Source organism: Poecilia reticulata, chromosome 7 (genome assembly GCF_904066995.2).
Source record: "Poecilia reticulata chromosome 7, P_reticulata-male-v2, whole genome shotgun sequence".
Lineage (NCBI taxonomy): Eukaryota > Metazoa > Chordata > Actinopteri > Cyprinodontiformes > Poeciliidae > Poecilia > Poecilia reticulata.
The window spans coordinates 32067089-32069409 of NC_088836.1; the positions used below are offsets into that span (position 1 = coordinate 32067089).

At 50.2% G+C, this 2321-nt stretch overlaps 1 long non-coding RNA gene across 1 annotated transcript; it reads left to right on the forward strand.

Moving 5' to 3' along the window:
* Positions 1 to 299: 299 nt before the first annotated feature.
* LOC145552348 (uncharacterized) lies at positions 300 to 1396 on the forward strand. Its single transcript, XR_014088379.1, has 2 exons — positions 300 to 387; positions 1011 to 1396. It is a non-coding gene; the product is annotated as an uncharacterized LOC145552348 (long non-coding RNA).
* Positions 1397 to 2321: the final 925 nt, after the last annotated feature.

Consider the following 2321-nt stretch of genomic DNA (forward strand, 5'->3'; position numbering starts at 1 on the left):
GAAGATCATCGTTGCTCCTCTGGATGTTGCAGCTTCACTGAGAAGATGGATATGAAGGGATGTACAGTTCAGCATGTTTTAAGACATCGACCTCTGCTGTCGATCAAACGCACTTCCTCATCTCCTCGTTGCTTAGCAACCCCAAAACACCTGGATCCATCAGCCAATTCCACGCAGTGCGTCTCGGCCTGGAAGCTTTCATCAAGCCTCAGAAACCTCCTGATGTCGGTGATGACGTGGACGTCGCACCAGCGTCCAGCATCAGACGTCTCCTCTTGATGTCGTCCATTCGCGTGTCGGCGTCGCTCACCCGGAAAGCAAACTCCTTGTCGCCGCCCGTCTCTTCGGCTACTTTCCGCGCGATGTCGTTGTTTTCTCCGTCTGCAGGTTATTCTGACTGCATCACTGCTTCCGCTGGCAGGTTCTGCTCATGTGGCCTTTCATCCCACATTTACACGATCTCTGAACTTCCTGCTCAGGATCATTTGCGCCGCTTGGTGCGCATTTCGATCCAGAATGTTCTTTAGCTTTCATCACATGGTCCACATTGAGTGGTATAAACAGCAGATGGGTTAAATGTCTCTGGAAGTCCTTGACTCCGTCTGAGCTCTGATGATACTCGGTACCGACTCACTGGCTGATTTCTGCAGTGAAGGCAGCTCAGTACGCAGGTTGATCACCTGGGTTTCCCTTTGCGGCGTAACGGACCCGCAGGATTCCCAGCGTCCGTCGTCTGCCGCGTCATTCATGATAAGTGAGACTTTAGTCATCCACTGAATGAGCTCAGCACAAACTTCTGCGTTTTTTTCGTCTTCTTCTTCGTCATCATCGGTGCGGCTTGTCAGAATTGTCTGTTTCAGTCCTTGTAATCGAAAATGTCCTAAAAACTTGTCTCCCATAGTTTGTGAATCTATGGGATTCACAAACTATGAATCCCATAGATTCACATGGACCATCGGCTGAGTGTCATGTCTGTTTCTCTTCTGTTCATCTTCCTTGTTTACTTACAGCAGGTGCTCACTGTCTGTCTGCACATTGGACATCTGGACATTGGACATCTGGACATTGGACATCTGGACGTTGGACATCTGGACGCTGTTCATCGATTCTGGGCCCATGACCTGTTATCAGAATCACTTTGGGCTCAGCGGTCAGCCTGACAGCAGGAGACAGTTTGTGTTGTTCCTCCTGTGTTTGAAGGACTCACCCTTTATTTTACACGTGTGTTAAATTAGACGGGTCATGTGATGTGACGCAATAATCCAGTAAGAAAACAAACAACCAATGAGAGCAGAAAAACATTCATCATGTCAACAAAGTGTTTGTGGATGTAAAAGTAGAAACATGAGTTATCTGAGCAGCCAGGCGACATTAAACTGGTGAGTGTTTTACTGGAGCTGCTGGTTCTGGTTTCTGCAGTTCCTCAGCTGGCCGCCAGGTGGAAGCAAAGAAGCATGAAGTGAAGGAGCGGAAACCGGAGAAGAACCAGAGTTTCCGTGTGCAGAAGAGAGAGATGGAAATCCTGAAGTATTTTTGGGAATCTGATGGCTCCAGAATCAGAGATTACATTTCTGAATAAAGTTTGATCCATGAAGAAAATCTGAAACTAATGAGACGTCATGACCTCATGACCTCATGACGTCATGACCTCATGACGTCATGAACACGTAACAAGCAGGAGAGAATCAGGTGATGAATCCAATCCTTTCATCCAAGAGAGACCGGGGTCAGAGGTCAGGTCCTTCCCTCTAGACCAGCTGCTGCTGGACAGACAGGAGAACGAGGAGGTTCTAATCTGGAACCAGAACCAGAACCAGTGGAGGGAACCGTCAGCACAGTGAGATCTGCTTAACGGGTCGGTCCACTTGCTACTGAAAGGTTCTGATGGTCGGGATAAAAGCAGAGATGGAGGGATGAAAACAGTGAACAGAAAGATGATGCAACCAGGGAAGCATGGAGGGGGAGCAGGCTGCCTTGTTGCTAGGCAACTGAGCAGCCCTCTTTGAAGTTTCCCCGTATTGTTTTTTTCTAACAATCAGGTCACAGCAGTAACCATAGCAACCGGCTCTGCACCACGCCTGACGGCCATCGCAAGGAAGGGCAGTCCGGTCTGAGGTCACGCAGCCCCCAGGGGCACCAGGGGCAGTTAGGGGCAGCCAGGGGCAGTAGGGGGCAGTTAGGGGCAGTAGGGGGCGCTGCGGGGCGCTAGGCCACCTGGAGGCCTCAGAGGTCCGATCTGAGACAGACAGCAACTCATCAACCCAGAACCGGTTCCTAGCTGCTCCAGGTTTGGTTCTGCTGTCTAACCCGTCTCAGCAGCG